The sequence below is a fragment of the Oryctolagus cuniculus genome, chromosome 14 (genome assembly GCF_964237555.1).
Source record: "Oryctolagus cuniculus chromosome 14, mOryCun1.1, whole genome shotgun sequence".
Taxonomy (NCBI): domain Eukaryota; kingdom Metazoa; phylum Chordata; class Mammalia; order Lagomorpha; family Leporidae; genus Oryctolagus; species Oryctolagus cuniculus.
In genome coordinates, this window is record NC_091445.1 from 96871302 (window position 1) to 96884564 (window position 13263).

The 13263-nt window shown below is 66.9% G+C and overlaps 1 long non-coding RNA gene across 1 annotated transcript; it reads right to left on the reverse strand.

The window, feature by feature from the left end:
• Positions 1-7819: 7819 nt before the first annotated feature.
• Positions 7820-9504, reverse strand: LOC138845260 (uncharacterized). Its single transcript, XR_011382165.1, has 3 exons — positions 8942-9504; positions 8236-8422; positions 7820-8047 (listed from the first exon to the last, which is right to left on the reverse strand). It is a non-coding gene; the product is annotated as an uncharacterized lncRNA (long non-coding RNA).
• Between the last annotated feature and the right edge of the window lie 3759 nt (positions 9505-13263).

Below are 13263 nucleotides of genomic sequence, written 5' to 3' on the forward strand. Positions count from 1 at the left end.
CCACGTGAGCCACCTGCATCCCCTCTGAGGGTGGTGCCCCAGGGACCCACGGAGCTGACCCTCAGAATGCGGCCTCCACCCTCCCGGAAGGGACGACACCCTGTCTCAGCCAAGCTGTCCCCCACTGTTCCTCCTGGACAGCGAGGAAATGCATGGGGTCCAGCTGGATCTGGGTGCCCGGTCTCCAGGTGGACGGGTCCAGAGAGCCCAGGGGGCGCTGGGGGCTCCTCCTGGCAGGCAACACAGCAGACTGCGCTGCAGGTGCCCGGCCAAGCCCGCGGTACTCAGCCCTCACCTGCCAGGCACCGGAGAAGCACAAGCGTCTGCCCGAAGAGTGGGCTCCCGGGGTCCCCCTCCCCCCTGCCCAGAGCCCACTCAGCTCCCAGCAGCCCGAGTCGGCCCCACACCTGCCTCCCACGGGCAGGGGATCCCACTGCAGGCCCAGGGTGGACAGAGGTGGTGCTGGGAGGACACAGACCCTGGGGGACCCAATGCCCCTTGTCCCAGGTTCTCGGGAAGGCAGCAGAGAGCCCTCCCGCGGGCAAGCACCGCCCCCAAACCCTGTGCTGGGAAGCCCATTTCACAGCCAGGGTCCCGACCCCTGGACCCCACAGCCCACGCCCACGTGGAAGCCTGGACAGCCGAGCCAGGCCTGCGAGCCGGTGCGGGGGGCGGGACCCCAGGGAGCCTCAGTCAGCGCGCGGCCAGGCGGGGTGAAAGCCCGGAGGCCTGGGGGGTGGGGGGGGAGGAGCAGAGGTCTGGGTGAGACCCCTCCCCGGGGAGGCGGAGGGATGTTCCTGTCCGCTTCCCAGAGACCCCCAGGCCTGTGCTCAGGACCCAGGCGCCAGGAGAAGCCGCTCCCGCCGGTCCGCGCGCCCCCAGGGCGCCGAGACTCGGGGAACTGGCGGGAGACCTCGCCCAAGGACTACGGGGTGGGGTCAGCCTGGACTCTCGTGCCGCCCTCCCAGGCGGGCCTTCGGCGGCCTCAGCCAGGCCACAGCCTGCGGCGGCTCACCTGGGCGACCGAGTCACACGGCCGCAAACAACGCCCTGGGCCCGCAACCGCGCCGCCCCCAGCCAGAGACCCTCTCGCCCTCGCCGCCCTCGCCGCCCTCGCCGCCCTCGCCGCCCTCGCCGCCCTCGCCGCCTCGCCGCCCTCGCCGCCCTCGCCTCGCCCGCACCTGCGCCGGGGAGGGAGGCCTAGCGCGCGGGGCTGGGGGCTACGGGCGGCCGCTAAGTCTCCCCCGGCCCCCAGGGCAGGGAGCCGAGGCCCCCCGAAGTCCTGCGGCCGCGGGGCCTCCGCTTCCCAGGTCAGCAGCGCCACCGCTCGGTGGGCGCAGAGAAGGCGCCTCGTGGAGGGGGCGGCGAGGAGGGGACGCCGGGGCCTGGGGCGAGGCACGCGGGGAGGTGAGCGCCAGGCACGGAGGGGAGGCTGCGGGGGACCCCTAGAGTCTAAGGGGGGCAGGTGCACAGGCCCTTGGCTGGCTACCCCTGTCGGAGGCGGAAGCACGCTAAGACAAAGCTGCCTGGAGGAAGGTTCTGGGGCCACCCTCTGGGCCCCACCTGCAGCCCACTCAGGTGTCTCAGCGTCCCCGTCTCGGGTGTGGGGACTAAGTGAGCCGATACAGGGAGAGCTCAGAAATCAGCAGGCCTGGGGAGGAGTGGAGAACAGAGTGGTGCAGCCCCACACCAGGTTAAATCCCGAGGCCCGGCGGACTGAGCACCCAGCCAGGAAGAGAGCCGGGAGGTGGCCTGTGCAGGTGCCGACCTGGGACGCGCCTGTCAGGGACACGGGCTGGTGAGCTCACTCGCTGCCCCCCACCCTGCACAGGACATGCTGTCGCCACACCTGCCCTGAACACCTGTGTGCACGGTCTACCCAGAAAGCCTCCACACGAGGGAGAGGCGCGTCACCGGGACTGGACCCACGCCTCAGGGGCGAGGAGAGGGAGCGCGGCCTGCACGGTGACGCCTGCTGTGCCGTGGCTGGGCAGGGTCCGGGTGTGGTCGCACCTCCCTGGCTCTTCCTGCCACACAGGCTCAGAGTCGGGGCTGCTCCTCTGTTTGCCGTGGGCTTTGCTCCGCCCGTGGAGGGCCCCTGACGGCGGCAAAGCTGGAGCCACAGAGAACACAGAACCCACCTTGGCGCTGCGCCGGGGCGCCTGCACTGAGAAGCCAGCCTTCCCGGTGGGGCTGAGCCGGTCCTTCGGTAAACCCGGCCTTGCCCACCTCACACCCTGCCGGCTGCACTCGGGGAGCTCCCTGGGGAGTCAGCCCTCCTGTGTTGGGGCTTGAGTGCCCGGGCTGGTCAGTCAGCACTCGGGACCCTACATGGGGCAGGGTGGAGGGAGTCACCAGGGCCCCTACATGGGGAGAGCATGTAGGGACCCCACCTTTCAGTAACCTCCCCCTCAGCCCCCGTCTCCCACTGGCTCCTCCCCAGTCTGGCCCTCCCCATACCCTGATGCAGCCCCCAGGTCAGAAGCAACCCCTGCCAGAGGGTCCCATCCCTGCCCCCACGTACTGACCCCCCCATGCCAGAGCCGAGGCCCACACAACCTCCCCCCCAAAGAACACGAGTCTCAAAAGTGCCTTGACTGTCCCAGGCACTCCTAAGACGCGCTGTCCTGGGACTCGAACACTCACGGTGCTGCACGCTGGCGCCGAGAAGTCGGACGGCAGGCCCGACTGCACGCAGTGTCCAGTGTCAGGTCTTTCTCCTTGCTCCCCGGGTGTGAAGGGCTCAGCCCACACCTGCGCACACCCAGGGTCCCAGTGTGGGCGGGGGGGGGGGGGGGCTCCAGAACACAAGGACCCTGGGCGTCCTCCTGCCCCACAGTCAGGGTGCTGGTGGGAGCTAGGCCGGTTGCCGGCTGTGCTGATGGACGTGAGGAGGTGGTGGCAGTGGCTCTGTGGGACAGGTGGGGGAACAGGAGCTGGTGTGTGCCTGGGGGTCCACTTCCTGCGAGCTCCGGCAGGCTGGTGACAGAGCCGGACCACACAGAACTGAGCAGAACTGAACCATGAAGTGACCACCAGCACATCTGAAAGCCGACCGTGCCCAGTCCACTCCAGTCCCCTATGGGAGGGGCCCAGAGGGGAGGAGCCAGAGGGGCTGTGCAGGTGGAGGGCCCAAGCCAGCCCCGCCTCCACAGCGCGTGTCCCACTCCCCTCCGGGGAATCACCTACCCCTTCCGCAGGTCTTCCCCGACACTCAGCTGTCTGAAGCCCCAGCCCAGGGTGCCCGCCCCACACCATCCAGCCCCCGCTGGCCCCTGGGCCTCCACCATTCCCCCACCAGCTGCCAGATTCCTGCTCAGAATCCCCCGAGACACCAGGGGAGACTCCTGGAGATGCCTGCCCCTGCTCTCAGGTCAGTGGGTGGGGCTTCAGGTAGAGGGTGGGCCCAGGCCCAGGGCAGCTGTTGGGGGTGGGGTGGGCTCAGTGGAAGCACCTGGGGTGATCTATGGAGAATGTGGGGGAGGCTCCCTGGGCAGGAGAGCTCAGACCCCTCACGGCCCCCCAGGAAGGGGTGAGAACCGAGCGGAGGGAGCCGTGCGACCGGGCACTGGGGCCATCTGTGACACGGGACCTGGCTGGGAACAAGGGGACCTTTCCCAACCACAGGGAGTGCGGTCGACCAGGGCGAGGGCGGTCTGAGGCTGAGTGCCAGCCCGTGGTTCCAGAAGCGTCCCCACCTCCCGGCCCCGCCCATTTTGTGTTGGGCTGACACAGGCAGCTCCGTGCCCCAGACCCCTCCCTGTGAACGTGGGGAGTCGGGACCAGCCCCGTTCCCAGCACTGGAGACTCCTGGGCTCAGGCCATGGCGTGGCGGGCACATGGCCTGGGTAGGGGAGCCCCACTGTGCCACGGGGATTCCGGGAGCCATCGCTGGCAGGTCCTGGGCTCCCTGTGTCCCCTCTGCATCCTGCCCCCCCCCGACTGGACACAGAGGCACACAGCAGGACATTGAGTCCCTGAGCCCATGGAGGGGACTTAGGAGGAGCCGGTACCGAGGCCCTGGCCCTGGCCCGCAGCCTCCCCGGACTGGGGAGAGCAAAGGGCTGTCCAGACGTGAAGCGCGGCCCCTGAGAGCTGCCCTCGCCGACGGATGTGGACAGACTCTGTCTCCAGGCACCTGGAAGCTGAGCGGTAGAGGGCTGCGCGCCCTTCACCTCCTCCACAGTCACGCCTGGGGCTGGGCATCACCGGCACGGGGCGCAGGGCCCTTGGGGACCTGCCAGCCCTCTCCTCCACGACAGGTGCTGGTGCATCTGGAAGGTCATCGTGGCCCCAGGAGGGAGGAGGGTCGTGGCCCTGCTGGGGAAGGTTTGGAAGATCAGTGGCACCCGGCCAGGAGGGGGCGCAGCGCCCCGCGAGGGTTGCTGATTCCAGGGGGAGGCGGGCAGGAGGGGGCCCCGTGGCTGCAGACACACAGGCCATCCCGGCTCAGCGTAGCCCCTGACCCTCGCCCTGGGAGGCCCACGGGGGCCGGGACGTGAAGGCGTGGAGTCTGGGGGTCGCCTGCTGGCACCCGCTCTTGGACGGTTGTGGAGCAGGCGTCCCCCTAGCCTGCCCAGCCCAGAACCTGTGAGTCGACCCTCAGGCTGCGGTGGGCACCAGGGCAGAAGTTGCCAGAGCTGTGCCGGCACGTCCACTGGCACACAGCCCTGGCGTCCTGGCGTGGCCCGGAGGAGCACGCATGAGGCCCTCCCAGCTCGCGTGGACTGTGGGTAGCCAGCAGGGGCCCCAGAGCTCTGGGCACACGGCCTCCCCGGGGCCAGGACACAGGGACCCAGCATGCGGGGCAGCGGGAGCCTGTGTGCAGGGCGGCAGCCTCGCCCCGGGGCCCCTCGGCCACAGAAGTGTCCCTCTTAGAATCCCACTCTGGGGTCCCCGTCACTTTCAGGGTGGGAGAACAAGGCCTGTGTTGGCGACAGGAAGGGACAGTGTGAGGGGCGCTGGCAGGGAGCGGCCAGCCTCCGAGAGCTGACGGGGTCAGCGCCCAGCTCCAGGGCCCCCTGCGGCCCCACAGTCCTGCCCGGCTGCCTGCGCCCAGCAGAGCTCTGTGCTGGGGCCTCGCTCTCGGCCCCTCCCCCTCCGTGAGCTGGCCCGGACACTCTCCCTGGGGCTGTGAGCACCTTCCGCGTGGGAGCAGCAGACGCAGGGCTCCCCCGACCCGGCCCCTGCTCGGCTCCCGACTTCCACTGCACCCAGCGTGCGGCATGTGGACGGCGAGCACGGACCTGGGCTGGGAGCCGGGGCCACCCTCCTCGGGGGGCGGCACAGGAAGGCAGGTGGCCGGCTTTGCGCTGGGAAATTGCTTTCCCGTGGTGCAGAGCCCACTGCGGGGCTGTGGCCTGATTGCATCCCGCTCGCCCTCAACCCGCGCCCGGGGCCTGTGCCCCCGGCTCCGCGCGCAGACGCCCACTCCGCCCGCCGGCACGGTTATCTCCTGCTAAATTAAAGCCGGGAGGCGCCGGGTCCCAGGTACACAAAGCTGGGCCTTGACACATGCAATTACTGCAAACACAGGGCGACACGATTGCCCAGGGCCCAGCGAGGGGTTTAATCAGGAAACACGGAGGCGTTCCGGCCCAGTTATAATTTCTCCATTTGCTATTCCTTTATGTTCTGTGTGTTCAGATAATTAGATACACTAGCTCCTGCTTCCCAGGAGGCCAGAAAGGGCAAAATTCCTATTCTTTTTACATTAAAAAGATTAAATTATAATATAGAAAATCTGTAACTTTTGGTAGAAATGACAAATTCACACTACATTAATTTCAGTGCTTACAAAATGTTACAAGTAATTTGTGTGTCTCTCCTCGTGTAGGTGCGTGTGAATTAATTACCTATCCAATTTCAACGAACTTCAGATCAGCTTTTCACAGACAACTCTGAAATTAAAAGAAAATAAGGTGCAATTGCCGCTCGCCGGTGTATTTGTTTTGCTGTTTAACCGTTTAGGCCTCTGTGTGTGCGCAGGCGCACGGGCAGCGGCAGAAGGTGCGAGACGGCGCAGGGGCCGGCACGGGCTCAGCAGGCGCGCCAGGACTCGGCCACCCCCACAGAGAGCGGAGCCCAGACGGGATTCCGATGGGGGCTCAGCGGTGCACAGGCCGAGGTGTCGCCTGGCGTTCAGGTGGGGGCTCAACCTCACTGTTTGCAGGGCCCAGCCTGTGCCCACCCACACTGTCTCGCAGAGCTGGGAGGTTAAGCCCCGTGCAGGCCCCCGTTGGAGCCCCCAGCCCTGCAGGCACCATGCAGGCGGGAGTGGGCGCGGCGGCCACACACGGTGGGGGTGAGCCACCTGCTTCTTCTCCCGTGGGTGCCGGGCCCAAGGACCTGGGCCATCTTCCACTGCTTCCCCAGGCCACAGCAGAGAGCTGGATCGGAAGAGGAGCAGCCGGGACACGGACCAGTGGGGTGCCAGCACTCAGGCGGGGGTTCAGCCCACTGGCCACAGCACCGACCCCCTTCTGTCCTCTCCCCCTTCCCCATCTCTGTCTCTCCTGCCGTACTTTGTTCCTGGTAGAAGGACGCGGGAGCGGGTGTGTGTGGCATGTTCCAGGTCCCCACCCAGCACCTGCTCCCGAGGCCAGAGCCACACTTCCAGCCCGGGAAGCGCTGTCCTGTGAGTCCAGGGCTGCTGCAGGTGCTGGGGCCCCACTGGGGCTGCGGAGGCTGTGGCCACGTGGCCTCTCCTGCAGCCCGGAGCAGGGGCCGTCAGGGCAAGCTGAGACCAGACGCCTGGTCCCTGCTCCGAGCTGGTGCCTCCCGCCCACATGAGGGGCACGGTAGGGACAGGTGGAGGCCGCACGGACCCCCTCTGAGGCTCCACCAGGCCCCCGGTGGGCGTCCCAGCCGGTTCCCAGCCACGGAGGGGCCAGGAGGCTGCACCTGCAACTGCCGTTTCCCGCCCAGCGTCAGGAGGCCGCCTGCCTGCCCGCCTCCTGGTCCAAAGATGCAGCTGCCTCCACGCTCAGCACCAGAGGGCGCTGTGGGCACAGCCACAGCGGGCCGGAGGGCGCCGTCTGTGTGGGCTGACGGCCATGCTGGACTCTGCCAGAGACCGGAGCAGCGGCCTGAGCGGCAGCCGGAGTGAACTCAGAATCCCAGGCCGGGGCCTGAACGTGCCTGGCCCAGGGAGCAACACAGCTCCTGCCCCCCCCAGGCTCCAGGCAGAGAGCCGGGGGACCCAGCCGTGTCAGCCACTCTGTCCCCACGTGTTCCTGGCCCATCCGTCCACAGGCCGGGTCAGGGAGACAAAGCCCGTGCTGCCGTGGCCCAGGAGGGTTCAGGGACCCACATGCAGGATCCAGGCACAGATGCACATGTATGAGCACACAGCTGCACACTCGGATACATACGTGTGCACACACTTCCACATCATACACACACACACGGGATGCACACGCATCATGTACCCACAGTGCCACACTCGAGCACAGGTGCAGGCTCTCACTCGCCTCTCTCACTCCAGGGTCAGATTCCCGCCCGGAGCGCCGAGGGCCGAGGGCTGAGCCTGGGAGGCCAGCGCAGGGCTGGTGCGGCCCCCTCCTCGCTGGGCTGGGTGGATTCACCCGTGAATTAGAGCCTCTGACGCCCGCACTCACACACTCAGCTCTGGACACACGAGAAAAAGCAGGGCCGTGCTGCTGACCCCGCACCCAGTGCCCACCGGCCATGCCCACGGGGGCCGCGGCACCACTTCAACCGTCACTCCCCGCTCCCGACACCAAGTCCTAAGGCTACGGACAACAAAAGCAAGGATGCACCCATCTCCTGACTCCTGCTTCCTTCCCCAGATCTGGGATTATTTTAAAAGATTTATTCATTGATTTGAAAGGCAGAGTTACAGAGAGAGAGAAGGAAACAGAGAGAGAATCTTCTAACTGCTGGTTCACTCCACAAATGGCTGCAATGGCCGGGCTGGGTCAGGCCTGAGCCAGGAGCCAGGAGCGTCTTCCAGGTCTCCCATGTGGGTGCAGGGGCCCATGCACTTGCACCATCTTCTGCTGCTTCCCCAGGCCATGGCAGGGAGCTGATGGGAAGTGGAGCAGCCGGGACTAGAACCGGCGCCCATGTGGGTGCTGCCAGCATCGCAGGCAGAAGCTTCACCCCCTGCGCCAAGACCCGGGGGTGGTGATGGAAGAGGCCATGGGAGAAGCTGACGGCCGTGTCCACCTGGGGACTCCAGCCAGTGCCGCTCCCGGAGCTCCGATTTCTTACTCTGTCCTCCGCGGCTCCTCCCGCTGGTCTTGGCTCAGCTCCCCCAGGGAGTCCTGGAGGCTGGATGGCCACAGTCCGGGAGCTGGCAGGGTCGGTGTGGTGGGGGTCTCTCCCTCTGGCTTGCGGACGGCATTGAGCCCAGCCCTGGCGGCTCCTCTGTCCTTGGGGACACAGGACACGGTCCCACCTGACAAGGGTACACACTGAGAACCAGGTCTGGCCTCACCTCCGTCCCAAAACCTGCCCGGCTCAGGGCACCGCTCAGCCCCCTCCCCCTTCCACTCCCAGCTTAGGGCACAGTTCAGCCCCCTCCCCCTTCCAGGTCAGGACACAGCTCAGCCCCCTCCCCCTTCCACTCCCAGCTTAGGGCACAGTTCAGCCCCCTCCCCCTTCCAGGTCAGGACACAGCTCAGCCCCCTCCCCCTTCCACTCCCAGCTTAGGGCACAGTTCAGCCCCCTCCCCCTTCCAGGTCAGGACACAGCTCAGCCCCCTCCCCCTCCCCCTCCCAGCTCAGGGCACAGCTCAGCCCCCTCCCCTTCCCCTCCCTCTCCCAGGTCAGGGCACAAGTCTCCCCCTCCCTCTCCCCTCCCCCTCCCAGGTCAGGGCACAGCTCTGCCCCCTCCCCTCCCCCTCCCCCCCTTCCTCCTCCCCTGATGTCCTCCTCAGAGACCCGTGACCCATTGCAGGTGGACTCTTGCAACCCACCTCCGGCTTCCTGGTGCTCAGCTCATCCAGACTGGGAGAGCCCAGGCCTGGAGCTGTGGGGCTGTGGGGCGTCCCTCGTCCCTTTCGTCCTGGTTACAGGGCCGCCTGGGGGCACAGTAAGAAAATGCAGGAAGAGAGAGAGAGGCAAAGTACAGCAAAGGAGAGATCTCAGGAAGCCACAACACAGGGGCGGCCTGCAGCGCCACATCCCACACAGGTACCAGCACCGGTTCCAGTCCCGGCTGCTCCACTTCCGATCCGGCTCCCTGCTGATGGCCTGGGAAGGCAGTGGAGGACGGCCCACGTGCTTGGACCCTGCACCCACAGGGGAGACCTGGGAGAAGCTCCCGACTCCCGGCTTCAGCCTGGCCCAGCCCCGGCCATCGCAGCCACCTGGGGAGTGAACCAGTGAGTGGAAGACCTCGCTCTCTGTCTCTCTCTCTGTCTCTCTCTCTCTGTCTCTCTCTAACTCTGCCTCCCAAATACATAAATAAATCTTTTCTAAAACCTGCAATATAAACTCTCCTCCGTGCGCGTTCTCACCCCACCCCACCCCCGCCCGGAACTTGCTTTTCCTCTGCTTCCCGGACGCTGGACTTCCCATGCTGCCCCAGGACAGCCCAGCCCAACTTTCCGCTCTGTCACCGAACGCCCGGGCTGGGCCTGGACGGGGAAGGAGGCTGATGTGGCCCAGCGCACCGCTGGCTGGAGGCCCAAGGCCAGGCCGGCCCAGTGGGCGTGGGCATGGAGGCGGGAGCCAGACGGGAAGACAGTCCCTGGCCAGGCTGGCTCTTCCAGCACTCTCTCGTAGGAACCAGGGGGCGTCCCCAGAGGACATCGATGCCTGGAACACTCCCCAGGCCCTCAGGAAGGTCTCCACCCCCCACCCAGGGGCCCAGCCTCCAGCCTGAGCCCCGGGGACAGATTCGGACCAGCCCAAGCTGGGCGTGGCCGCAGACTGCCCGAGGACTGCAGGGACTCAGAAGTTCGTGTGCTGCGATCAGGGGACACGGGGCTGCTCCTGTCCAGCACACAGGACGCTTGGACGTGCAGCGACTGCCCAGCATCCAGGCTGGCCGGACCCCGGGCTGGCCACACAGCACGATCCTGTCCGTGCCGTCTCTGGAGCCCCAGCGAGAGGAGGGGTGAAGGCAACCCCAGCCCTGAGGGCTGGCGCCCCTTGCTGCGGCCAGGGCCGTTCTCGGCAGAGAGGAAGCCACTTTGTGCTCGGCCTCTGACGTCCCTCATGGTCACGTCCACACGGTCATAGGGCCAGCCCCGTGTGCTGTGACAGGGACACGGGGCGGTGGGCTCAGTGCTGTGGCTGTGATCAGTGCTCACGGAGCTCTGAGCAGGTGCCGCTAACCCCTCTGGGTCTGAGCAGGGTGGGCATGGCGCAGGTGCGGCCCTCACCCCTGTGGACACCACCGGCTCTGAGCAATAACACAGCGTGGCCCGCTGGCCACTCCCCGGCGCCCCGTCAGAGCCTCCACTCCCCGCTCCCCTCCTGACTCAGCTTCCTGCCACCCACGTGGGAGCCCATGTCCCCCCCACCACTGTATGTGACTCCACACGTGGCGGCAGATGCTGTGGTGGCCTGCGGAGCCGTGCCGAGGCCCGTGGACGGCCGGCTGGGGTGAGGAAGACTTTCCCACCTGGGGAACTCCAGCCCCCCTCACAGACGGCACCCAGGGAGACCACCTCGGGCAGCCACCGAGAGACTCCTGCAGCTGCCGGCCCCACGTCCACGTAGGCCCATCAGCCACGTGGACTCTGAGCAAGAGCCCCCAGAACCTTCTGGAATTCCGGACCCACAAAACTGCGGGTGGGGTGATGGCGGCTGCACCTGGAGCTTGGAGTAACTTGTACAGCGGCAGCAGGGGCCGCCGCAGCCCCACCCCCTTCACACGTGCCCAGGAATCCATCTCCCGCCTGTGACCGGCCACAGCCTGGAGGCCACGCGTGTTCCCGGCATTGCTGTTGGTTGCTGTTGTGGGAGCTGCAGGCGACTGCGCTGAGCCCAGCGCCACACGCACGCGCGGTGGGAACCTGCTCCACTCTGCCAGGGACTCCCGCGGCAGGTGGCAGAGATAAGATCTCCTCCCAAGAAATGAGAGGCCTGGGGCACAAAGGCAGCGCCCAGGAAACCCTGAGGCTGGCAGGAGCCGCGCCCAGCTCTGCCACCTCCGCCGCTCAGGCGGATGGCACACACGTTGCTCCCCCGTGGACCTGCCCCAGCCGCCCGGGGCGGGGGAGGTGCGCGCTACAGAGGCCCCCTAGTCCAGAGCCGCCCGGGCACCGGCTGGCTGCAGCTCCCACGTCAGCGCGTGATGTCAGCAGGAGGGTGCCGGGCTGCGGCCAGGACTCCTGGGGCCTGGCTCCCGGGAGGGGGCGCCCTCCTGGGTGCTGGGCCCTGGGCCGCCTAACCCTAAGCCCCAGGGCCCCGGGCTGAGAACAGGATGCCTCTCCTCATGTCCAACGTCCAGGTGACGTCCAGGTGTGGTCAGGGCTGCTCCCTCTGGAGCCCCGGGAGGTCCTGCCTGTCTCTCCCAACCCCCCAGGCTCCAGGTGCTCCCAGCTGTGGCTGCACCACCCCAAGCCTTGCCTCCATCTTCATCGGCCTCCGGCAGGTGTCCAGCCTCCCTCCCCCGTCACACAGGGACACTGCGGAAGCGTTTAGGCCCAGCGAGGCCAGAGCAGTTTCTCTCATGGGAGACCTCCCACTCCCAGCTGGGGGAGCAGGGCCCCAGCTCCTCGATGGCTGTGGTCAGCCGCCATTAGAGGCTCTCGGCCTGGGGTGAGGGCCCAGGACAACTCCGCAGGCAGGAGCAGAGCCGCACCCTGCGGGGCTGGGGTCAGCGGCTGGGCAGCTTCATCAGGAGGCACCCATGAGCCAGCCTGAGCCAGCAAACCCTCTCCTCCCAGCGCCTGGCGGGAATCCTGTGTGCCCATGGGGTGAGGTCAGGGTCCCGGGCAGGGCCTCACCTCGGCCGCCATTCCCCAGCAGAGCGGGTGGCACACGCTTCTGCAGGCTGGCCCAGGACAAGGCTGGCCCCATACCAGGAGCCAGAGAAGGGGACAGGACGAGGGAGGACACAGCCACCCTGGTCAGGGACACACAGGCAGCGACCGATGCCCCAGAACAATGGGGAAAAGCAAATTTCTGAAACTTTAACAATCTGAGGCCACGACAGGAGACTCCCGGTAAAGTAGACAGGGCCCCGCCCCACCCCGCCCTGTGGCCCTGAGTCTCCAGGACCAGGCACAGCCGGGCAGACGTCACCTGCCTGTCCATGTCCCCAGGTTTCCGCGCTGCTGTAACTGATCCAGGCAGTGAGAGTGCCGTGGTCTCGGGAAGCATCATGCGTTTCCTGTTGAGTCTGAATGGACTTTCACCCACTTCACTGGTGGACGCGGCGGCCCCAGGACACCCCTTCCACAGCCTGAGGAACCCGACACTCAGCCCCAGGCGTCCGACCAGGTCTGTGAGCACGCAGACCCCGCACCGTCAGATGAGGGCTGTGAGGACAAGACCCCGCACAGTCAGATGAGGGCTGTGATGAGGACGCAGACCCCGCACCGTCAGATGAGGGCTGTGATGAGGACGCAGACCCCGCACAGTCAGATGAGGGCTGTGAGGACGCGGACCCCGCACAGTCAGATGAGGGCTGTGATGAGGACGCAGACCCCGCACAGTCAGATGAGGGCTGTGATGAGGACGCAGACCCTTCACAGTCAGATGAGGGCTGTGAGGACACAGACCCCGCACAGTCAGATGAGGGCTGTGAGGACATAGACCCCGCACAGTCTGTTGCAGGGCCCGGGCGTGGCTGCTGGGTCCTGATGGCTTCTGATAAAGCCTAAGGCACTGTTGGCTTCCCACCAATCAGCAACTGACGCACGTGGGCAGGTGAACACACCTGGGCAGGTGGACCTGCCTTCTCCCGCCTCCCACCCTGTGTGCTGGCTCCCTGGGCCAAGGTCCTGGTACTCCCACGGCCATCCCGAGGTCTCCGCTTCACAGTTCCGTTTGGAACATAAACCCCAGGGACTTGCTGCTTCCACATCGCACCAACATCACGCGGCCTGAGCTGGGGATGGCCTCTGTCCTCTGCCTGTGCCGGAGCCAGCAGCAGATCTGCCTCACCGCCGACCGCGCTGGGAGCCCAGGGCTGCGAGGGGGGAGCCCCGTGTGTCCTGTGGGAAGCGGGGGTGCACTTCACCTGGGAGGTCTCCGTGGACCTGGCAGTGCAGGCAGCGCTGCCCAGAGGGGGCTCGTCCTGCCCTTGTCCCCACTCCACACGGGCGAACAGGTGTTGCCT